We start from the raw sequence: 24,777 nt of genomic DNA, 5'->3' as shown, positions 1-24,777 counted from the left end.
GCCAAAGAAAAGCAAAAACCTGTAACTCAATATAATCAGCCTCCTGTGATCCGATGTAATTAGGACAAGAGTTCAAAGCCAGCGTCCCTTCTCTCTTGTTCGTGTGCCAAGTTCAATGTTCACTCTGCCTTGCTCTCGCCAGGAGTTGGATATACAATAAAATCCCACTGCAAGGGCTAACTGTGGAGAATCTCCTCTGGCTGGAGTGTTATTTGCGTTCAAAATAGGCCACCTGTGCTGTTCCAGCCATCTGCCTTGCTCACTGGATCCCAGGGTCACCTCCATATTGAGAAATATACGACAGTGCCAAAGAGATGCGAGGTCGCTTATACACGCCACGGTGCCCTCACAGACTCTCCGCTCTCACGGGCACCTGTGGGGAAGAACGTGAATGTTCTGTGTTATTCTAGATGCAGTTCAAGCTTGGCAGGAATGAGCCCCTTTGGGGATGGGACGGAGGGACGATTTTCTGCCAGCAGATGCTCGTGGTCACGTCTGGTCTCGGCTAGCCGAGCGGTAATAATTTGAAATATATTTCAGAGTTGGACGTCTCTGCAAGTCTGATCCTCTCGTCTTACTGGCTTTCTCACTGGCTGCTGTTTTGTGGGCCGCTTGGCACAGAAACGAAGGCAGCACCCCCAGTCGGTGCAAAAAAATCCAAACCCCTGAAATAAGAAGAGGGAGCTGCAGGTGTAACCTGGTTGGTTTTGCTTCTTATGTCTTCAGGCAGGTGTCCTCTGTCCCATCCCCCGCGTGAGGTTTCTCAGCTCAGAATAGCTCCGTTGCGGCCACTTCGCAGACCCTGTCCCAAGAACACATGATAACAGCAAGTTAGATTTCAGGCTAGGTTGTTGGAATGCAGTTGGCTGTAATTCTCTACTTCATATCAGGTGTCTCTACCTTTTCATCTCGGATGTCGCTGGATGTGACATGTTAGTGGGGATGCTCACATTGCAAAGCCTAATTTAGCAATGAGAGGGAAATAGACCGTTGAATGCGGGACGTTCCCTTGGCGCGTCTTGCTGCGGAGAATTGGAGCCTGAGTCAGAGCCCTGCCGGCGACACCCCCTCCTCCGGTTCCGTGGACTGAGACCCAGCTTGGGAAGCCTTCAAGGACGCTGGCTTTGGACCGGAAAGTAAGTAGCAACCATTCGAGGGCGTCAGTCTTACCTGGTAACACACTGTGGAAGATGCTGGAAGACAGATCTTTCCTGAAAACTGCAGCTTAGCCTTAGGTTGTCAAACCCTTGTCCACTCTCTGCTGGGCAGTGGATGCTTCTGCATGAACCATGCTTTTTAAGAAATAAATAAATCTGGTGATGCTTTATAATCCCGATGAGGTATTTGGAAGCCTGAAATGAAATCCTGTCTTCAGCAACTAAAACTGTTCATGAGAAACAGCGAGAAATGAAACGGGGACCGAGCCCCTTTTGTACCTTGGGGGTCTGAAAGCGCCACAAGTGAGACGACAAGCCGCTCGGGGTCATCTGGCACTTCCCAGGCCCCGTCTGCGTTTCGTCTTCTGAACCCGAAACAAGTGCGCAGCGTTAAAGAAGGAGCCCTGCGCGGACAGCAGAGAAGTTTTCCTGAACACGGTCCGCTCCCCGACCTGGGCGAGGACTTTGCCTGATTCATCGTGAAATGCAGGGGTTCTGGTTGGAGATAAATGCGGGGTTCACTGCGATTCAAAATCATGAAAGTAGCTCCCACCATTCACCCCGTGGATCTGCGGGGCGTAGATTTTGCAGAGCAGCTGTGATCGGGGGGTGCGTTCTCTCCTTGAAGAGGGGAGATTGCATTTCACTGTTCAATAGGCTCCCTGGAAGAATGAAAACCTGCTCGTTTCCCCCGTCCCGGCCCACGTGGCGGCATGGCCGGGAACGTGGCGGTTCTTTCCTCAGCTCTGGCCTCACGCCCCGCGACATCCCTGGAAATAAATCACCGCCCACAGCCTGCTTCATCAACAGCGATAATCTAGTTCCATGGGCTTTATTCTTATTAGTGGAAACCGGATAATAGCTCGGGATCCCAGTGTGCTTTCCCTTGCACACACTTAATAGGATTGATTATGGAACTCTTCAGAATTAAAACTTGCCACTAAGAGGTTTTTTGCTTTTGGGTTTTTGTGGGGTTTTTTTTAGGTCAAACAACTAAACACCATAAAATGTAAAATTATGGTTTTGCCAAGAAAGATACTAGATATTTAGTGCCAAGAAAATTGCACGCAACGGAGATACTGTGTACATGTCTGGTGGGTCTTAAAAATTTCATATTTGAACTTAGGGCTGTTTACCAATTTAATAGCAAACAAGAAAAACACATTTTGAGAGCGGAGAAGAAAAATTTAAAAATAATCACAAGTATGTAACAAAACAGGCAGAATTCGCTCTTTTGAAAAAGTCGCTTTAATTCCAGGAATCCACAGATTTCTTTTACCCTTAAAGTTGCTGAATCAGTTGGAGGTGGGCATTTTTTTTTTTTTATACAGCTGCAAACCCCAAACTTGAGGCATGTTCATGCTGGGTCATGTGCCTGGTGTCAGCAAGGACAAAGTGAGGAAGGTGGACCCTTCCATTGTGCCCAGGCCAGGTGCCCAGCATGCCCAGGTGACTCTAGTGAGTGTAGACCGTGCTCTTGGCCTCGGGCAAGGCCCTGGTTGTTGAGACCTCCGTGGTGGGCAGGTGAAGACGGGGGGACGCGCCCACAGCCGTGTTTGTGGAGTGTGGAAGCGCGAGCAAAGCCGGGCGTGCAGGTGACATCGGTGTGTCCCCTTGGTTAACAGAATTAAATACAGGGTGGGGCAAAACTAAGTTTACAGTTCATATGGAAAATAATGCAATGATTAATAAATAGTAATACAAGAATAAGCTGTGTTTTGTGTACTCACAACTGTAACCCTACTTTTTCCCCATCCTGTATGGGTGTTACCAGGACGCCCGCTTCAGACAATCAGTACGGTGTTTTCTTGCCTGTATCTTATGATCAGATATTACACGCGGATGGCCGGTGTTTCTAAACTGCATCATGCTGTGTGATTTTGCAGCACCCCTGCTCTTAGGGTGCCGGTCAGCCAGGGGTCGGGTCAAGAGGCGCGCAACGGTTCCCGATGCACCCAGCCCAGGCGGGAGTGACTGCGGGACACCTGACCTCTGACGGTCAAGGGCGGCCTGGCCCTAGGCCCCTGCTGGGGGGAGTTGCCTGGGCCTAGGAAGCAGTGATGACCAGTGGGCGGTCCTCTCCGCAGGTGGAAAATTATCTGTATAGGACCAACTGGGTGAAATCTAAGCTGTAGATGCCACGCGGGGTACCCCACGCAGACCAATCTGACTAGGACATTTTGCCACTCCAGATGCACGACTATGCGATTACGAGTTACAGATTTGTAAAGTGGATTTCCAGTCAGGTGAGCCCAGCTGTCATCCTAATGGGATCACTAAAGGGGGGCTCGAGTACCCCTGACACCTGGCCAGCCTCCTCACCACAGAAGTTTCTCCATTTCGGCTGGGATGTTTGCGTTTTTGCCCGCGGTGGAGGCTCGCGTGGGGATATCCTGAGAAGGCCAGCGTCTCCCCGGCGCAGCGCTTGTTTCTCTGTGGGCGCCGTGCTGCGGCGGGCGGTTGAAAGGTTGCTGATAGGACTAAGGTTTCAGCTCCCTTCGTTGTATCTGCCGGCGTGAAATCTCCCAGGAGCCTCGCGTTTTTGAAGTTAAGGCTTCGGAGTAAAAGTTAAGAAAACTTTTGTTGAAGGATTCTCGTTTTGAGATAAAGAAAAATTGATCCAAGTTCATGAATCTCATATTCTATAATGAAAATCACCCCGAATAAACTTCCTTGGCTCCAATTTCTGATGCAATATTGCATTCTTTGTTGCTGGTGTGTCGACGTGGAATTTTTTTTCACTTTCCTAATTGCAGACGCAGTGTTCTTATCGGCGAGGCTGGAGATGTTTAGTGTTGGAATTAGGACCTGCGAGAGGAAAGAGAACGAATGAGATCTGTCATGTAAAAAAAGCTGACTTTTTTGTAATCTAAAATGGAGTGTTTGCTACTATTTTTGTTAATTGCGCAGTTAAATATACTTAAAGTTTAAAATCCCTATGAAGCAGCCACTGGCTTTCTCCTTCAGAAGGGGGCCTTGGCTGCGCGCTAATGGCGTTCCGGCGCTGGGGGGAGCTGCAGCCTTGTACTGTAAAGCAGAGGCCAGAAGTCTCCCTTTGCAAAATGTTTCATGTATATCTCAGACTCACAGCCTTTCGTACACAATTCTTAAGTGTAACTTGTATTTTTAAAAACGCTTAAGATTATTTTGTATCTTCTATTTTAAGTGCACCGCATTGATTTACAGTTGCTACAGGACCAAGAGTCCGGGGAAAGAGGTATTTGCTCCATCTCGCAGACGCTGGGCAGACACCGTCCAAACTGTTGTGCGCTTCAAAACGAGTTTTCTAAAATGATTGGATTTTTGTACTTGTATGTCCCACCCATTTAGGAGTAAACCAATGAAAAGGAAATAAGACTTTGGTTTGTTTGAATAAATAATACTTCCAACTTGTTGGGTTTGGATTTTTTTTTTTAATCCTTAGTTCAAGTCATGCTTTTGAAGTGACAGGTGCCTCACGGTCCCCTTACCTCCAGGACTTTATGTGGGTTCCTGGAAAGGAGCAAAGATAGAATTGAATGGAGGGAGGGTCCAAGCTCGATCAGCAAGATGTAAAGGATACTGAGAATGGGAGAAAAATGAAGTAGCTAGAGTGTGAGAGCCATCCCGGGACTGGGGGAAAGCGCCCGGGGCAAAGACACCCAGTGGGTCTAGGAAGTGGTCCTAAGGCGGGGGTGGGCACCCAGCGGTGCTGGGGACTGAATGTGGCCCGAAGGGGAGCACTGCGCCTCCCCCTCCCGCAAGCCCCCTGCGAGAAGACCATGGTGTCCAAACTCTGCAGAGGAGAAACCAGCTCCTAGTCGCAGGCCCAGGAAAACAGCCAGAAGAGTTTGCCCTGAGAGCGCACCCAGCTCCCTCCACCTCCAGACACGCACCTCTGTGTGGGCGCCACACTCACGGGCGCTGACCTCACCATCCAGAACCAGAAGCCAAAGAATCCCGCTGAGTGGGTCGGTCTCTGTCTCCAGAGGGGTGTGCACCGAGCGGGGGTGTGCACCGAGCGGGGGTGTGCACAGAGTGGGGGGAGGGGTGCACCGAGCAGGGGCTGCACGGGGGGGGGGGGGTGCACCGAGCAGGCGGGGGGTGCACCCAGTGGGGGTGTGCACCGAGTTGGGCGAGTCAGAAATAAATAATTCACGGAGACGGACGTCATCTGCGAGCTATGATCTAACTGCCACATCTATCCCTGAAAAATGTGTTTCTTTCGATGACTGGACACTTTTTGTTTGACGACACCCAGACAGGAAAAAGTAATGGGGGGAGCATTCGATTTCAGTTTTCCCTTGTTTTCTCCGCTGGCTTCTCGCAGTTCGCCCCCCAGAGCTGTGAGAGGCGCTGCAGGTGTGGTTTTGCGTGCTTGTCACTAGGTGGTGCTGTTGTGAAGCTCTGTGGCCTCAAGTTTGTGCTGCTTTTTTTCACTCTGCGGCTTTCACAGGCGGCTTTCGCGTGCACATCCCAGCAACCAGCCAGCGCTGTCCAGTCCTCCATTCTCTCCTAAAATACAGTCTGCTAAATATGCTGGCTAGTAAATCCTGGAGGTAATCCTCAATGCGCAACTCCAGCCCTGGCCTGTCTACCTGGCCGTCCCCCGGAGAAGGAAAGTGAGTCACAGAGGTGCCATAAAGTCTGATTACCAGATCCATGATCTCAACCTGTAACAACTCTGTAAGGACGGACGCTAACATTTATTGAGCTGCAAATTCTAGCCATGCTTATTAGCTCTGTTCTGACACTTTATCCTCAGAACAGCCCCATCAGGTCCACATTGCTACTAGAAATATTTCTGTAACCCTGGGTGTTCAGCATTATATTATCGCCAGTTTCCCCAGCTGCCTCTGGATTGGATAGTTTTCTTCTAGGAGTTTCCTCAAAAAGGACTTATAGAAGTGAAAGTTTCTGAGTCCTTGCTTGTTAAAACTATTTGTAGCCTTGGTACATAAAGAGAGCTTTGGCTGGGTATAAAGCTCTGAGCTTCCTTTCTTTAGCATCTTGTAGGCATGGCATCCCTGCCTTCTGGTTTGAACATTGCTTTGGGGGAAACAGATCAGCTCTGCATTGCCCTCTTATGTTAAGTGACTTGACTTTTAAATATATATATATATATATATCTTTATTGATTTCAGAGAGAGGAAGGGAGAGGGAGATTGAAACATCAATGATGAGAGAGTCATTGATCAGCTGCCTCCTGCACACCCCCAACTGGGCATCAAACCCGCAACCCGGGCCTGTGCCCTGACCGGGAATTGAACTGCGATCTCCTGGATCCTAGGTCGATGCTCAGCCACTGAGCCACGCCTGGTTGGTGTGACTTGACATTATTTTTCCCTGGCTGCACAAAAGATACTTCTCTTATCATTAGAGTCCTATAAGTCTAGGAGAGGACTCGTACTAACCATTTGGAATCAGATTTCCTGGCAAATCTCCTGGCTCATCCATGGCTTTAGCCCCTCCCTCTTTTAATGTGGACCTGCATTAGACATACGTTAGATCTGCTTCGCTTAATCTTTATGGCTATCATTTTATAGTATTTTACAAATATCTTTATTTTCATAATTTTTTTTTTCATGCCTCATTTCTACCTACTGTGTTCCTTGGCTTTTTATGGGTATTTTCTCTAGGGCTTCTTCTAATGACGTTTGTCTTTTTCTTCTCTGTCTTTCTTTGTTGTGGTTGTTTTTTTAATCTTTACCCGAGGATATTTTTTCCATTGCTTTTCAGAGAGAGTGGAAGGGAGAGACAGAGAGAGAGAAGCATCGATGTGAGAGACACACATCGATTGGTTGCCTCCCATGGTGGAGATCGAACCTGTAATCCAGGTACATGCCCTTGACCGGGAATTGAACTCTCGACCCTTCAGCATGTGGGCCGGTGCTCTAACCACTGAACCACATTTCCCAGGGCTTCTGTGTCCCTCTCGAGCTTGGTCGGCTTGAATTTCATCCCCTGTTTTGCTGTTTCCCCCAACCTTTGCATTTCTTCATTATGAGCCTCTGTTGAAAAAACTGATCCAATAAGTTGTTATTTTGGTTTTTTTGATTTGTGATTTAATCCATTTGCTCTCTGGAGACCTTTTCTCGTGAGTGTTCTTCATCCAGTGGTAAATTCTGCTGCTCTCTTCCACATCCTTTTAAATAACATCTGCTCGTCAATTCTGCTTGAGGTCCTTTTATAAATCTCTCTCTCGTCACCGTGGAATCACGGGCCAGCTATTTGCAGGAGGTTCCAGTGGGGCAAAGAAGTGGGCTTCACCTAACCTCCCAGGTTTCACAGCACGAACACCCCCTTTTCCCTGCTGCCCGGCGAGGGGACTGTTTTCTGGGAATTTGGAACCTGTTGCAGGGCCCTGACTTCCTCGCCTCCGAGAGGCCGGGGCCCGGTTCGCTCCCCTCTCCCTCCCTCCTCTCCCTCCTTCGTTGCTGGGAAGAAGGAGCCCGGGTCACACTGCAGGGCAAGCCCTGAGTTTGGGAACCTGAGTGTTTTCCGCTGCCTCACGAGCTGGGGGTGGGGGGGTCCCCCCCCCCAGAGCAGGCCTGGCCTTTGTGTCCCCCCTCCCGCCTCCACTGCTCCTGCGGTCTCTGCGCTCCCTCCCTCCCTCCCTCCCTGCCTCCCTCCCTCCCTCCCTCTTTCCTGCAGGGCAGGGTTCATGGCTTGAGGTTCTTGTCTTGTTTTGTTTTCCCCGTTTCTCGTTTCTCTTCTGTGCTCTCCGAGAGGAGGAAGCTGCTGACTTCGTGTTCATACTGACAGTCTGGTCTTCGGTTTTTATTCTGTGTATTTTGCCATCACTTTAAGCATTTTGTTTTGTTGTTGTTTTTACTACAGAAATGTTTTCGTTTGGTTATTTCAATATTTTAAAACTTTTTTATAAACACTTAAAGGTTTATTAAACATATTCATTGCTCTGCTGTTCAGGGTGAAAGAAATAAGTGATCCAACTGTTCAGCAGTAAAGAAAGAGAGTGATTATCACACACGTGCCCATAGGGTCGAGTCCTCAGCAACCATGTAAAATAGATCCTAACAATGTAAAGATCGGGAAATGATTATATCATACTAAGCTGAAAAAATAATATAAACTGTCAATGCAGGGAGATCAGCAAGTCTAAATGCACACCCATACCCACATGCACACACGCACGCACACACACACCTACACACACATACACACATATACACACGTGCACACACACAGGCACACACATACAGAAAGAGACTGAAGCCTGGAAAGCAGCGCACAGAGAAGCTGAAGCAGTGTGTCTAACAGGATTACAGGTGATCTCAAATGTTCTTTTAAAAATTCTGTATTTCCTAAACACTGTGTCGTATTTTTGTAATCAGAAAATTCTGTTAAAATTAAATTTTAAAACCTTGCCCTCCTTTTCTTTCGGTTCCTCGTGCCTCATCCTGTTAGGTTTTCATGCTCCACTGGGTTGGGTGGCACCCCACCCACCCACAGCCTGGCAGGAAGCCCGCGTCCTCATCCTTCCCCTTCACTCCCCCCACTGCCCTGCTCCTTAACCCCCCCCCACTGGGGTTGCCCTAAAGACCTGCCTCCTAGCCCTCTGCCTCTCCCACCTGGAGCCCACCTCCTCTGTGGGTTGTCCCCCCTCCCCGGCCTTTTTCCCATGGCTCACTGCAGAGAAGATTCCCAGGTCAGGCCCTCAAGGCCGGCCTTGACCTGAAGCTACCTCCCCAGGACGCGCCTGCCACTCTCCGGCCTAGGGACCTGCGTTCCAGCGCCCAGCCTGGAGTCAGGACCCCCCAACAAATCTTGTAATAACTGGTGCAGGGCAGCCTCCAACAGCGAGACTGACTCGCCGTGCCTGCTGCTCTGGGCTGGCCCGACCCGCCCGGCCCGTGGATGCGGCTTGAGAGTGTGGGGTGGGGTGGGGTGGGGAGGGGAGGGAGCGGATCCCATCCAGCACCCAGTTCCCAGCTGCACCAGGTCAGAGCCATGCTGAGAATGACGTGTCCCCGCTTAGAGGTGCAGGGGGGCAGAGCCCCAGAGCCCCGCAAGCGGCCGTGCCAGCGGCCCATTAGCGTTTTGATGGATTGAACAATGTCAAGGCGAGAAAAGGCTCAGAGGTTATTTCTGGACTTTTACTCTTTCTTGGGAGCTTCCTCACAACTTCACTAGGTGGCTGGAGCAGACAGCACCCCGGGTTAGAGGAGACCGAGGGCCTGGAGGGCGGGCGACCCTGGGTTCCTTTCCTGGGACGGTGCCCAAACTCACACTCAGCGCAGCAGTGGCTGAGCTTGGCACCTGACTCACACTAATATGATTTGCTAAACGCTTGCTCGCCTTAGAGATGTCTGCTTGTTGGTGAGATTTATTGTTTCTGGGTGTCATGTATTTTGTGAGCTGCTCTGCTTCTCCTTGGCCCCTTTCCCACTTGGGGTTTTGAGTTTGCGCTGCCTTAAGAGCATGATTGTGTGTTTTGCAAATGTTTTTATCGATTTTTTTATTTTTTAAATAGGTTTTTATTGATTTTAGAGAGAGAGGAGGGGAGAGGGGGAGAGAGGGAGAGATGTTGATGTGAGAGCGAAACATCAATCGGCTGCCTCCTGCACGGCCCCTGCCAGGGAGCAGGCCCGTAACCCGGGCACGTGCCCTGACCCGGAATCAAACGGGCATCCTTTCAGTGCACAGGACGACACCCAGCCCAGCCCCAGGGGACTGGGGCAAGAGCATGAATGTTTTAATGGGTGAGCTGAACTCTGCATATGCGAGGAGGAAACATTCAAGTGCAAATCCACCCCCACAACTCTAATGCCAAGCACTGAAAGGAGGGCCCTGTTCTCTGCTGAGAGTCTCTGACTCAGTATCTTGTTTATTGATTGCATTTCACTGGCTGGAAACCAAGAGATCTCTGTAATGGAGGAAAAACGATTAACGCTGATGGGTGGGCGCCAGGCAACCGACCGCTCAGGCTTGCTGGCTTCACTGAGGAGAAAGGGAGATAGAGACCAAGAGCAACGGTTTGCAAACTGTCTCTCTCGCCTTCAGAATCCCCTGGGGCCTCTTCCCGTTTCACACACATGTACATCACCCCAGGATCTTGTTAGCATGCACACTGTGACCCTGTAGGTCTGGGGCGGGGCCTTTCAGACAGGTCCCCGGGGATGCTGCTGGGGCAAGGTCTAAGTCACACCCTGTCTTCCATCCCACCTTTAGCAAACACCCTATCTGGTTAGGGCCTCTTATCCCTCAGACCCCAGCCCAGGCTCGTCTCCCCCTGGAAGCCTTCTGGTCCTCCTGAGATGGGGTGAAACCTGAGCATCCCCGTGATGTTGATTAGCTGGACCTGTATCCCAGCCTGACTGCCGTTACCTGCTAGGAAGCAGACAAGTGGGTGTAGTCACCCTTATTCCACCAGAATCCTGCACTGTGTCTGGCTGGGAGATGGTGAAAGGACTGCCATCCCCCGGTATCCGCAGGGGATTCGTTCCAGGACCTGCCTCGAATACCAAAATCCAGGGAAGTCCCTTGTGTAAAATGGGTTAGTATTTGCGTATAAGCACATCTTCCCCTGTGCTTTTAGTCTTCTCTGGGTTACTTACGATACCCTAATGCGATGTAAGTGCTACATAGAAAGTTGTTCCCCGGGATTGTTCGGGGCTCAGCTTCCTGGAAATGTTTTGGAATACTTTTTACCTGCAGTTAGTTGAATTGGAGAGTGTGGGACCCGCAGATACAGAGGGCCGACTGTGACTCTCTTCTGGATCGGTGAATGAATGTTTGCTTGTCTATGTTTGTCTAAGTTTTTTTATAGTCTCATTAAAATGATTTCAGACCCCAGACAGCAAAAAAACTTATAGGTGGTTTGAGATCTGTGTCGGGTCCATGCAGCTGGCAAGAGCACGTCAGTGTCGTTCCCGGAGAGCTGCTGCGCCCCTCCCCGGGAACGCCCATGCCTCCTGCCCCCCAGGCTCCCCTCCCACCCCCATCCCGCGCCCAGCAGGGAGCAGCGCTGTGAAGCTGCCGAAGTCTCCAGGAGAGAGGCCGTGGGCCGGGCTGTGCAGAGAGAGGCCCGGCTGGTTTCTTCACGCTTCCTGATGGTCGGCCTTGCTTCCAGGATCAGAAAGGCCTTTGTTTCTCGCTCCCTTTAAAACTAACTCGCTGGGCCTCAGCTGTGCATCGGCTTCCACGGAGCACTGTGCGGTCAGACAAGGGAGGGGCCCTCTGACAATCCCTTCTCCATAAGATGGGGACACCAACGCCCACCTTACCGGGTGTATGTGACGTAGGTGAAGCCTTTGCTTACCTACGCAAAGCACTTGGCATGTGGCCTGACAGTAGTTACTCAGTGGATATCCTTTCACTGAATAAATGAATGAATGAATGGATGCATGCATTTGCAAAGCCAAACACTTAGAAAAAATAGATATTAATAAAAGCATTTTTTAATGTCTCTGAAAGAGAAGAGGGGAATCTAACCGACAGAACTATCCCCCAGGAGGAATGAAATTCCCCGGTCCTTGGCCGGGGAAAGAAACGCCAAGTAGCTCTATAAAAAGCAGGTAAATATACAGTGAATCAGCCATCAGAAGGGCAAGAAAAGGGAGGCGTGTTTCTTTCGTTTATCATTAAAATAACCCTGGCGCTTATCTATTTGCTCATTCATTTATTCAGTCACTGAACAAATATTTAGAGAGTGCCGACCATGCCCCAGGTCCTCCCCGAGGCCCTAGGAATTCAGCCATTCAAAGGCCCTGTCCTTGTGGAACCTGTTGTGTATCAGAGCGGAGTATACACTCCAGACAATAAGTTGACAAGAAAATGTCTAAAATAATCCCAGGTAGTGCTCAGTGCTAGGAAGGAGGCGGGGCAAAAGGCAGGGGACCCTCCCACCACCATAGCCCATCCCCCCCCCCCCCCCCCCCCGACACACACACACAGGCTGCCCTTTTGTGGCTTTCCCTACCCTTCAGAGTTAACCTTAAAATCTCTGTCCCACCCGGCTCTCAACTGCACAGGTGTCCAGGTGAGGTCAGTGGCAACCCTGGGACTGGTTCTTCCAGGGGATAGTGGGGTGCCCGCTGGCAGGTCTGCTCTCCATTCCCTGCCAACCCGGCAGAGGGTGTACCCACCCGAGCTCTGCCCTGGTGGCCAGGCCAGGCTAGTTCGGTCCCGCCCGTGCTCCCCTGCTTCCCCTTGCCCCAGCAAGGGACAGCCCCTTGAGCATACACCAGGAAGCTCTGGCCTGGCATGACTGTCATTTTCAAGGTGTCTACAAGGGAGGGAAAGGAGGAATAACTTGTCTCTGTGACAGCAGCAGATTCCTAGCCTGGTTTCCTGGTTATGACAGTCATTCAGGTTCCCTCATTGCGTTGTGCCCACCTCAGGTACCTCTCACCTGCCCTCCCTGCCACTTGCCCTGATGAGCTCTACTGCAGGGAACCAAACCGTGGTAGGGTCCCTGTTTGGGAGGTGCAGGCGACTTCCCAGGTGCCTCCCACCTTGACACCCGGTGGCTCTGATCTCACATAGTCTGGATACAGATGATAAAGTGCTATTTTTTTAATATGTCTTTATTGATTTCAGAGAGAGGAAGGGAGAGGGAGAGAGACAGAAACATCAATGATGAGAGAGTCATCGATCGGCTGCCTCCTGCACGCCCCCGACTAGGGATCGAGCCCCCAACCCAACCCGGCACATGTCCTGGCCGGGAATGGAACTGTGACCTCCTGGTTTATGGGTCAACGCTCAACCACTAAGCCACACTGCCCGGGCTAAAATGCTATTTTAATCACCTAACTCTGTTAATAAGTGCTTCCAGCCCAGCCGGGCGTGGCTCAGCGGTTGAGCGTCCACCTAGGATCCAGGCGATCAGGGTTCGATTCCCAGTCAGGGCACATACCTGGGTTGTGGGCTTGATCAATGACTCTCTCATCATTGATGTTTCTAACTCTCTCTCCCCTCTCCTTTCCTCTCTCTGAAATCAATAAAGATATATTAAAAAAAAAAATCTTAAAAAAATAAAAATAAGTGCTTCCAGAGGAAGGAAACACTGGTAGCCAGGCAGTGCTCTCAAACTTTCATGTGCACATGGGTCACCAGGCATCTTGTGAAACCGTGGACCCTACGTGGGGTAGGGTGGGGGCCTGCAGTTCTAACAGGCTCCCAGGTGGTGCAGGTCCTGGGACTACCCATTGAGGATCAAATCCACCATAGCCTCTCTCTTCCCATCCTTCATGATCAAATTCAGGGGTTTAGCTGGGGGCAGCTGTGCCTCTCAGGGACACAACTTTTGGTGTCACAGCCAGAGTTGCACTGGCCGTGCAGTGGACAGAGAATAGGAATGCTACTCAGCACCTTCCCATGTGCAGGACCGCCCCCAGCAAAGAAGGATCAGGCCCAAAATACCGAGAGTGCCCAGGTTGAAAGCCCTGCATTCGAACTCAGTAGCATCCAATTCTGTGTATACATTAGTTACCTGGAGTTCGAAAATGTCAGTTCCCAGGGTCCCTCCTAGACAATGACGTTGGAATCTTGGGGGTGAGGCTTGCTTCTGCACTTGCTTTTGTACTTTACAGATGCAAATTGGGCTCTGATGTGCACTCCAGCTGAGAGCCAGCGGCCTCCACCAACACTGACTGACCGTGGAAATCATGGGCTGAGGAAGCTTTGTGTTCAGGGACGTTTTACATTGCGCATAACTGCACAGCACACGTTTCTGCCAACACGCCATCGGGGCGTGGAGCAGCCTGAAGTCACGCCACTTTCTGTGGTCCGCTCAGTCAGGCCCTGGGGGATCTGAGGGCCCCTCTGTGTGGTCGGGGTGGGGCGGTGACTCCACCCTGGTGCCAGAGACTCCTGGCTGGCCTTCTCTCGTTTTCCCCTCCAGGAGCCCCCTTCCACATGCCTCCCGTGGGGTCTGCGCAGCAGGAAAGGCGGTGATATACCCAAAGCGACATCGGGGACCAGTAAAGGTGGCATGGACCCCACCAGACACATTGAGGGGAGGGGTGGCGGCCGGAAAGATGGTGATGGACCCAACCGCCACACCTAGGGGCTGTGACACGGGAGAGGCCCTGTAAGGTGGCCGGCTTCACCAGGGTCCACGAGAGGGAAAGGGCGCCTAGATCCCACGTGCCAGCCCAGGACCTCCAGGAGGCGGAATAGACCCAGCCACAGGTGCGCAGCCTGGATGGCCCCGGGGCACTGACCCTCCAGGTGAGCAGAGACCAGAGGCGGCGACCAGCCAGTTAGATGAACCTGCACATTGCAGTGGCCGAGACCTCTTTTCCAGTCTTCCAACGGCCCCTCCCTTAGCAATTGCTCCAAATGGGCAGCAATTGCTCCAACCTCCCTTGGAGCTGTTCTCTTATTTCTGTGTCACTCAAGTTCACGGAAATAGGGAGCCTTTTCTTTCCACAAATGAGCCACCCCACCCCCCAGCCCCCGCACAAGGGCTCTTGCCTGTGAAGTGTGAATTCAGCCTCGGTTCCTCCCGTCCCACCGAACTGCCTCCGGGCGCTGTGAGCTTGCAGAAAACGTGTACGCAGTCATTTGAACTGTGGGATATAAACCTCCCATTCCCAATTACAGGGGCCAAAAACAGCCCGAAAATGTGGGCTGTCCCCACGACCTTAAGTGTCCATTTTTTTCAAGGACGACTGCTGCAGCTAAGGGTGGGGCCCGGCTCCTGGTTTCCACAGGCGGTGACTTTCCAGAGAAAAGCCCGAGTCCACATGGATTATCTGCACAAACACATCTGGCACCTTCGGGAGACTGTCCGATCAATAGTCTGCAAACACCAGCTTGATGAAGAGTAAACGAGCATTTTCAGAAGCTTAGCCGCGCCCCCCGGTCCTTCTCGAGAGCAATGGCTCTTTGTGTACCAACAGGTGGACGGCCCATGGGAACCTCCATGCGGGCATTACCACCTGACCCTTCCAGGTGGCAGCCCAGGGCCAAGGCAGCGGCCCGGAGTGGCAGCTGAAGGAAGGGCCGGCCACTTCCAGCTCATCCTCTTGGTTCACCTTTCTTCTGGCCCTGCTCAGACTCAGAGATTTCTAGGCTCCTCTGGGCCTTCTGCCAAGAGTGCAGAGCCCCTGGATGTCTCTTCTTCCTCCCAACCTATTTCGGACAAAGAAGCTGCTGACGGAGTCATGATGTAAAAGAGGGGTGAAAGTTTTCACCCAAAAGGTGCCTTCCCAGGGCCAGGCTTCTCCCCCTCCCTCCCTTGTATTGCTCAGGGCAGCCTCACGTCCTGCATGTCATCACCCCTCGCATCCTGGCTCCTGCGCCCAGCGTCGCCAGTGCCTCTCAGCATGACCTTGGCCCCTCTCGGTTGCCAAGGGCTTTCCGTGGGCCGGGGTCCTGTCTGCAGGTCGGTCCTCCCTAGGACTCTGTGGCTGCTTCACTTGCCCTAACTTTGCACTAGAAAGTGAGCTGCCCAAGTCCTGTATCTTCGTCATTTTTGTTCCCGGGAGCATCTCTGGGGCTTAAACAGTGCCTGGCATCTAATAGGTGCTTAATACACATTTGCCTAATTGAACTGAACTAAGACCTGTACCTTCCCAGAGCTGCTCTGTCTGGGATTCTGGCCCCTCGAAAGGCGAACACTTCCTCCCCCAGGGCTGGAAGAGCTCGGAAGGGCCCGCCCTTCCACTGGACTGTGACCGTCCCCGGATGCGGCCAAAGACGTGGAGCGCCTTCGCCTTCCTGGTAGCAGGTCAGCTGGCCAGGATGCTGAACAACCGCACCCCAACTTAGCCGAGCCTCTGGCTGCCTCCACGCCTTGCAGGACACGCTGCGGCCGGTGTGAATGGTGACGTGTCCGAGTGGCTCCTGGCTGCGGGTTGTCCGGGTTAGTGCGTGCCGTGCACGAGCTCACTTAACCTCAATTCTGAAGTTATATTCTTTTCATTTCACAGATTAAAAACAACATCGAGGTTCAAGGGTGTTAGATCAGTTGCTCTAAATTCATTAGTGCGATGGAACAATGACTGAAGCCCAGGTCTGCGCGCTCCAAATCCAGGTAATCTGACCCTTTCATTGCTAAATATCTGCTCGATGTTTCAGCCAGGCGGTCCAGAGCAGTGGCCTATGGATCCTGTCAAGCACTAAAAGCAATTGAGGACCCAGAAGAGCTTTTGTCTATGTAGGTTATGCACTCAAAATTAAAGGTAAGAATGTTTTAAAGGATTCATTAATTTATTCAAAAATAACAACAAAGTACCCCTTTTCATGTTAACATGTCTTTATGAAAAATAATTTTATTTTCCAAAACAAAGTATGTAATGAAAAAAATGGCATTGTTTTACATTTTTGCAAATCTCACTAATGCCCTTAACAGAAGACAGCTGGATTCTCATAGCTCCTTTTGCATTCAGTCTGTTGCCAAAAATCTGGCCCTACAGAGGTGTGTAGCTGGAACAGTAAGGTGTATCTTAATATCCTTTTCAGAGAACTATGGATGTTCGTTTAAGATTAGCTGCACTGTAGAATTTTTAAAAAAGGATTTTTCTAACTGCTATGTTAGATGTCTTGTTCTGTCTGGCACTTTGAATGGATCTTTGGCCCTGGCATGACTTTGTGTCTTTATAAATCCATCATTTTGAAAATGTGTTTCACCGAGTCCTGCAGACCCACAGTGGAAAACTCCATTTAACACTCCTAAGAGGATGGCATGGAAAAGGTGGAAAAGGCAACCAGCGTCATAGTATTTTTTTGATGTCATAGTATTAAGTTTTGAACTCGCCAACTCCCTGAAGGGTCTCGTGGACTCCCAGGGTCCCCAGACCGCACTTTGAGAACTGCTGGTCTGTGGTAAAAATTGAATGGTCACTGAATGCAAAGTTCTGTGGGAAGTTATGAAAGAAATAAAAAATTAAGTCTGATAATCTTAACATTTCAAACGAAAACATAAGTATGTGTATGTTCAATTCAATATGTGAAACTAAGGAAAGACAAATGAAGACATGAGTGCACAGAAGCTACAAAACAGTAAAAAAAAAACAAAAAATCGCTCTAGGTCTCAGCGCGTGAGTGTGTGTGTGTGTGTGTGTGTGTGCGCGCCTGTGCATGCGTGGGGTCTACCTTTGACCTAGGCAGCTAGCTACTTAGGACCCCAAATCACATCCCTGCCATGGCTCTGGAGACCTCCCTCCCGTGAGCTGCTGGGCTGCTGGAGAGTTTGGGGTGACCAGAGGCCAGGGGGAGAGGGTGGAGAGAAGAGGAGAGGCTTGGGGGGGCCTGGAAGGAAGGGATAGAGTTAGTGGGGAAGTTCGTCCAGGTTGAGATGGGCCCACACGTTGCTCCCCCAGCTCTGCCGGAGGACGCTGAAGGCAGCGTGTAGAATGTGCAGCCGGAGCTAAAATCGCGCCCCGAGGAGGCGGCTCCGGGCCTGGAATGGCCCCTGGCCGGGGCGGCTCCGTGGCTCCGTGGCTGCGTGGCTGTGTGGCTGCGTGGCTGCGTGGCTGTGTGGCTGTGTGGCTGCGTGGCTACGTGGGCCGGGCTGAGCTGTCAGTGTGCTCCCAGGGCCCCGGACCTGTGGAGGTTCACACACCTGTTCCGCTCCATCATTTTTATGTATTGTTTTCTTTTTTTGATAACATACTTCAATGAAGTATAATTTATGTGCAGTAAAGTGCACACATCCTAAATGTGCATAGCTCTGTAACATTTTGCATAAGATCTTTGCGTCTCACCGCCCAGGTAAAGATAAAGAACTTCTCGTCTCACCAGTGAGTTTTCCCACTGAGTACCCTTCCTGCCCGAGCTCAGAGGGAACTACAGTAAAACCGCGACATAAGGGACTAGTTTGGGTGCGGGCGTGTCCGTTAAAGCCGAAAGTTATATAATAAAGTAGGTTTGCCAAACGTGTATGTAAAAAAATTGACAAATGAGTTAGTTTACCTGTTTTTACTTACTTAGACACGTTTGCGTAATTAAAATTAAGTATACATGAAAAGATTAATTTCACAGGAAAGTTTTCTACACGTACTACTGTAATTTTAAATTTATACCAAATAGGTCTAGTAAATTCGAGCTTTCTCAGGTCACCACGAGGAAGCGAATGCACACGGCGGGGGCGTGGCTTGGCCCCGCGTAGGAACATCGGCGGCACGTGTTCAAACTGCTGCAGAAAGTCACGCCACAGACAACAGAACCAATTACCGCGCATGAAATGCGGTGTGATCGCGTGCTGATCATTTGCAGAGCATTGCTTACGAGCGGCGACTCTTGGATTTAAATATGTAGACTACAGTTGTAGATATATAGCATTTATTTATTTTGGCAAAATTACTATGTGTTTTTTCCAACATATGGCCTATACACTAAAATTTGTTAAAAGTAACAGTGAATTGCCCTAGCTGGTTTGGCTCAGTGGTTAGAGCGATGGCCCATAGACTGAAGTGTCTCAGGTTTGATTCCCATCTTAGTTGCAGGCTCGACCTTGGTCGGGGCGAGTGCAGGAGGCAGCCAATCGATGTGTCTCTTTCATATCAATGTTCCTCTCTCTCTCCCTCTCTCTCCCCTTTCCACTCTCTCTGCCAAGCAATAGAAAAATATCCTCAGGTGAGTATTAAAAAATAATAATAACAGTGAATTAATAACAAAAAAGTAACCGGTTAATTTCATTATAAGCATATCTTGGTTAAAAGCATTTTAAAGTTAACAGAGTGTTAATTTTCACATATGACATACGTACCGGGAATTTTGTCTGTTAAATCCCAACTCCGTTAAATCAAGGTCTGCAAAATTGAGGGTTTGCTATACTGTTCTATCCTCTGTTACCATAGATTAGTTTTATTGGTTCTTGTACTTCATCTACTGGGGGGGGGGAGGGGAACACCAATATGTGGAGACTAAACAACATGCTACTAAACAACCAGTGGATCAGAGAGGAAATCAAACAAGAAATCAAAACTACTTTGAGACAAATGAAAATGAAAACACAGCTTTCCAAAATTTATGAGTTGCAGCAAAAGCAGTTCTGGGCTTTTCACACCTACCTTAAGAAACAAGAAGATCTCAAACAATCTACCTTTACACCTAAAAGAACCAGAAACAGAACAAGCCAAACGCACGGTGTGTGGGAGGAAGACAATCACAAAGGTCAGAGTGGAAAGAAATGAAGTAGAGACTAAAAAAGCAGCAGGAAAGCCAATGAAACTAGGAGCTGGTTCTTTAAAAAGATAAATAGGTTGATAAACCTCTAGCCAGACTCATCAAGAAAAAAAGAGCCCAAATAAATAAAATGAGAAATGAAAGAGGAGCGATTTCAACCAACACAAATACGAAGGATCGCCAAAGATTACCTTGGACAATTGTCCGCCGACAAATTGGACAACCTAAGAGAAACGGACAAACGTCTAGAAACGTACAACTTCTGAGACTGAACCAGGGAGAAGCAGAAGGTCTGACCAGACTGATTACCAGCAATGAAACTGAGGCAGTAATTAAAAAACTCCCAACGAACAAAAGCCCTGGACCAGATGGCTTCCCGGGTGATTTTTACCAAACATTCAGAGAAGAATTAATCTCTACCCTTCTCAAACTATTTCAGAAAAATTGAAGAAGAGGGGTGCTTTCTTCAGACACCTGCCTGACCCCTGCCCTGGTACCCCAGCCTCTGTGTAAACAAGAGCACCTGCAGACGGACTCTGACCGGGGCCTGGGGCGTGGTCCCTGCCCCATTTTCTCCCATCAGCACCCAGCCCACCCGCACCCCCACCCCCCCACAGGCACACACAGTAAAGGAGGAAGCTGGGCTGGTGCACCCGAACTGGGCTGCGACAAAGCAGCGGGCAGGAGACTGATCTGGGAGAAGCAAAGAGCCCTCGGTGGCCCAGGGCCCTGGGAACTCAGTTTTGAAGTTTAAAAGGCTCAAGTCACGCTTATCTTCACAGCCGGTTCCCCTTGTGAGACCTTAAACTGGGGCCTGAGGCCATGAAGCACTAAGGGAGCAGTGTCTCCCCGGAAAACAGACCTTGCTCATTGTATCTGCCCCCCACGCCCACCCTCACCCCCACCCCCACCCGCCGGTCGCGGGCTGAGAGCAGGGTCCTGGGGGTTGGGAGCGCCCTGGCTCTGCCCGCGCTCCCGCCAGACGGCCGCCCCGCTTCCCAGGTCCGCACCCCCTGGCCCGGTGTCTGCATTTTGCCCGCCCTCCCGGCCACCTGTCCCAGGGCGTGTTCCCTGGCCCTCAGCCCTGGCCCTGGCACTGGCAGGAATTCCCCAGTCGCCCGGCAGCTGTCCTCCGCAGCCGGGAGGGCACGGAGCAGCACCTGGAAAATGCACCCCAGGACTTCCAGTGAGTGCGACCCCCACCCCGAAGGAGGCAAAGGGGGACCGGCCCGCACGGGAAGAGTCGCCCCCTTGCAGTTCCAGGGAACTCCTCGCTGAGCCCGAGGGCGGGGCTGGCGCTGTGGCGGGGTCTTCTCTCAGACCCGGGCAGGAACGCGGGCAGCCAGTCCCGCAGAGCCAGTGGCTGGGGGCTCCGAGCAGGTAGCCCGCCGGCGTTCCAGGCTCCCCCTGCCTGTCCCCACTGGCCCAGCTGGGATTCATGGAGGGGGATCATGAATGTGACCTTTGGGCTCACAGGCAGGACGTTCAGGTTCAATGGATGAAATAAGGTGGAAAGTAGGATTGGGTGAGCTCAGGAGCTGGATGGGGTGGGTCCTTCTAGGGAGAGCCGGGGCCTGCTTGGGTGCCAGCAGGGGCTGCCAGCCGCAGGCTAGACTCCACTGGGGAAGGGGGCTCCTCTGCTGAGTCGGGAGTCATCAGCTGCAGGACCAATGAGGGGACAGTGAGAGAGCCCATTTTAAGCCACTGGGGGATATGGGTGGGTGAGAAGTGGGGACTAATTAACGTGGAATTAGCTGTCTCTGATCCCAGCTGTTCCAGCAGCATCGTTTTACAGAGCTGATTTTAATTTTTTTCTTTTATTAAACTACTTGGGACTGTGGGATGTTTGGAGAAAAATAGGAAAGAGGAATGGAAAAAAGGAAATTATTTCATGGGTCACTTTCTCTTTCCGGCTGTGGCCCCTGCCCTCGGTCGCGTGCCTGCCTCTCTCTCCGGGTGTGCTGGGGGTCCGGAGGGAACCTGCCCCCTCCATCACTCATGCCCTTCCCAAATGGCTTTGCTCTTTTTGTTTCATAATCCGAGTCGGTGTGTCTTGAACAGGAATATAAAGTTCTCTTGGCCTCTGGATGGTGGGTTGTTAGCTATGCGGTGTTTGCTGGCATCTGGCTGTGTGGCCACAGTCCAGAAAGTTCTAAACACCACCTTTCTGCTCTATTCCCAAAGTGTAGGAAAGCTTCTTGTTAAGATTTGTTATGTATTGTGTGAAATCGTATTTTCTACAGAGCCATTTATTTATGAACTGTTTTGGGTGACTTGTTGGATTGAGGATAAATGGGCTGAGGTTTACATCTCTTTGGGGGGAAGGAAACACTCCCTTTGGGGCACTGACTTTCATTACAGCTGTCTTGGGAGAATTTTTCATTATTTCTATGTTACATACATATATCATTTTGCCGGTTACTTAGTAGAAAATGCTGAATATCGTAAGATGGCCTTTCCCACCCACAACATTTGTACCCCCGGCCTCACGATCCATTCATGAGCTGCGAGGTCCTTTCACCGAAAGCTTTGCTGAGACCCCTGGTTTGTATTTGTCTGGGTGTGTGGTTGGGAGAAGAGTCACCTGCAGAAACGCAGAGCCCTGTCCCCTTTGCTTCTGTGAGCGAAGGTTTGGCCAAGTTCCTGGAAGCCACATTTCAGCGGATCCCGTCAAGCACCAGGTCTGGCCAGGTAGGCGGCTCACGGCAGGACGTTCAGGTTCCGTGGATGAAATAAGTTCGGTGGCTGATACCCTTCACCTGCGATACACAGTCAACCTACTTTCTCAAAATTAGGGTGTCAGTGTGTCAGCCTTCGCAGGCGGGTTACCTTGCCAACCTGCTGTGGTGTCCAGGTGTGGCATTTCCCAGCCCTTCTGCCATAAAGCCTCCGTCACAAGGACAGTGACGACAGTGGACGCTGAGGCCAGCAGAGCCTGGAGTCACAAAGCAGCTGAGTCCCAAGTGCGGTTCATCCACCCCTCAGCCCTCCCGGCCCCTCGAGGACTAGAGGCACAGGTGTGACCACCTGTGGGGTGAGGGCATTTGGTTTTGTTGGCCACGCCGCCAGTGACAAACAGTGCCCTCATCCCACCTGTCCTGTTCCTGGGTTGAAGGAAATCCCACGAGTGGAAGTAGGTTCAGAAGTGCTCTGGTCAGGGCCCCGGGACTGGAGGCGTGTGGTGTCCTGAGAGCCTCCCGCCCGGAGTTGGTTTGAGGACTGCTTTCTTCCCCAGCATTAGTATCCAGGGCCAGCCTGAGGCCCCTGAGGATCTGCAGGTGGGATGAAGGTAGGACACACGCACACAGGCACGTACACATGCACACATGCACATGTAGGTATGCACACATGCACACGTGCATGCACATGCAGACATACACCCATGCATGCATGCAGGCTCACACATAGGCACATGCAGGCACACGCAGGCATGCACACAGGCACACAGGCATGTTTGAACACATGCATATTAATTGAGGGTCTCAAGGAGGAAGTTCACCGACTTCCTGCCTGTGCTCAGAACTGGCCTTTGCTCTGAGGTGGGAGGACATGTCTGTCAGCTGATGATGACTTTATTACCTTACCGGGAAAGGTCGGATCCTGGTTACAGAATCACCGAAGGTTCCTGGACTTTGTGTTCTTCCTGCCCCCTGCCCCACCTCCGAAGCTGCTGGACCCACTCCCACCCGGGCAGGCCCACCTGGGGCCCGGGACCCATCTTATCTGAGTCCCTGGACTTCCACCTTTTCCAGAACAGATCCTTACCTGTGCCCGCCCAGGTGTGAGGTTCTCTGTGGCCCAGTGTCCCTCCTGCATTGTGACCACCCGCAGGGACTGAGCTCCCTGTGCAGCCACCCGGCCCACGGGCTGGCTGGGCCACAGCTCTCCAGGTGCCTGCTCCCTCCCCCTCACCTCCTGGCTCCCAATCCTGCCTCCCTGTGGCATCCTGGATGCTTCTGTGACTTGTATTAGGCCTGTGCATGGGCTACATATGGCTCACCACCGGCTAGTGCCCCATCCGCGCTGCTGGACCCGCCCTCCCACCCTGGGCTGGCTCTGGCTCTAGTCTTGGCTTCTCCCAGCCACCGCAGGAAACCAGGCTGTCCTCAGCCAGAGGTCACAGTGGCACCCCTTGCCCAGCCCAGATACTTTGCAGCCTTCCTAGGAACCCTGAAAGTGTGCAGGGAGGGAGCTCATCGCCTCGCAGGTGGACCAGCCCTGGTCTTCATTTTCTTCCCTATCACTTCCATCTGTCCTTGTTCGGCTGGGTACAGAACTGTGTCTTCCTTCCGTGTGGCTGTTCTTTACACATTCGAAAGCATCGTGTTCCCTTCAGTCTTCTCCAAGCCAAACAGCAGCTTTTTGCTCAAAGATCCCGCGTGACACAGTGACCGGAAGATCCTCTGAATGGTCTCTGCTTTGCCAACTTTCTTCTGCAAATATGACACTTGGATGAAGTAGTCCAGCTGTGACCTGACTCACACAGGACACAGCGGACTGTTGTTTCCCCTGAACCTAACGATCGATGCTGACTCCGGGTTTCCGGCAGTTGCCTCTCGCAGTTCACCCAGTGTGGACCCAGCAGCACTTTCTGGAACATTCTGTGGCCCTTGCACTGTCCTAGGTGTGTGGGCACAGTCCTGGAGGGAAGGGACCCTCGGGGTGCCACACCAGCAAGGCCTGCTCAGGGTGGCCATGAGGGTGCCTGTGCGGCCACAGTTGCGTGGCAGGCTGCATGGCGGTGGGGCCACACGACACGCTGGGGGGGCCTTGAAGGGGAAGAGAAGCAGATGGGTGGGGGTCTGTGCAGGACAGCGCCCCAAGGCAGAGGGACAGACTCACGAAGCTGTGCAGCAGGAGAGGGACAGCCGCAGCAGTCAGCGTGGCTGACGGGAGCCAACGGGATTCCAGGGAAGGGACCTTCATACCCAGGACTCTCGTTTCTTTCCTGTGGCTGCTCTTTCCAGCTCTGAGATGCCCCCTCGAGTCCTAGAAACGGGAGTAGCCCTCCCTGCATAACGTCCTAACAGTCTTGGGGGCTGCGCGGTTTGGAAAACAGAAAAAATTATTGATGCTGAAATATGCCCTTGGAAAAAGACCCGGTCATCAATTGGAGATAGACGCATCCAGCTCCGTGAGCGTTGCTACCTAAGCTGGCAGCCCCGCGAGCACAGACAGACTCGATAAATCAGAGTGGTGGAGGGGACCACAGACAGCTACGCTCACGGGAAAGGGAGACCCGTAGGTGCGGGAAATGATGGGAGCTGAGGTCCAGGCCGAGCGCAGAGTGGCAGACACAGGTGTGCGTGTCATTACCGCCCGGAGAGGAGGAAGCCTTGGACTGTGTGCTGGAGGTTGGAGTCCTGCGTCTGTGTTAATGGCTGTGAACTTGGAAAAGAAAGCCCGGGAGAGCAGCCCACTCATCTCTGCTCAGAGTGCTGGGTGAGCAACTGGGTGTCCTGAAATTCAGCTCAGTTCTCACACTGACCACCAGAGTTAGTGACACCCTGCAGGTCAAGAGCGAAGCCCCCACCAGCTGCCC

This window comes from Miniopterus schreibersii (assembly GCF_964146895.1).
Source record: "Miniopterus schreibersii genome assembly, chromosome: 5".
Lineage (NCBI taxonomy): Eukaryota > Metazoa > Chordata > Mammalia > Chiroptera > Miniopteridae > Miniopterus > Miniopterus schreibersii.
Note: the sequence above shows the minus strand (reverse complement) of the source record.